At 41.2% G+C, this 396-nt stretch overlaps 1 non-coding gene across 1 annotated transcript; it reads right to left on the bottom strand.

The window, feature by feature from the left end:
• TRNAF-GAA (transfer RNA phenylalanine (anticodon GAA)) lies at positions 1 to 73 on the bottom strand. Its single transcript has one exon. It is a non-coding gene; the product is annotated as a tRNA-Phe (tRNA).
• Positions 74 to 396: the final 323 nt, after the last annotated feature.

Here is a 396-nt window from a genome sequence, read left to right as displayed (position 1 = left end):
TGTCAGGAACCAGATTTGAACCGATGACACGAGGATTTTCAGTCCTCTGCTCTACCAACTGAGTTATCCTGACCCTCGTGCCTTGCGAAAAAATGGCTTGTGTAGCGTAGGTCTCCTGCATGCCTATCTTGCGATAGCTAGTGATAAGTGGATTCAAGGGATCTAGCCAGATCTAACAGAAACAAATAGAAATTCTACAAAAAGAAGGTAGGCTTTAGCTGAATCGAGCTGGGTGGGAGAAGATACGCTTACGAGAAACCAGCAAAGACATTATTATACTGCTCAGAAATGGAAGGAATAGCTGCAGCGAAGGTAATATATATATATAAAATAAAACTACTATTCTGCAGCTGGCTATAGAATAACTTATTCTGTGGCCACTTTGAGTTACGATAA

The sequence above is a fragment of the Miscanthus floridulus genome, chromosome 7, assembly GCF_019320115.1.
Source record: "Miscanthus floridulus cultivar M001 chromosome 7, ASM1932011v1, whole genome shotgun sequence".
Lineage (NCBI taxonomy): Eukaryota > Viridiplantae > Streptophyta > Magnoliopsida > Poales > Poaceae > Miscanthus > Miscanthus floridulus.
Note: the sequence above shows the minus strand (reverse complement) of the source record. Positions and strands in the feature narration are given on the sequence as shown.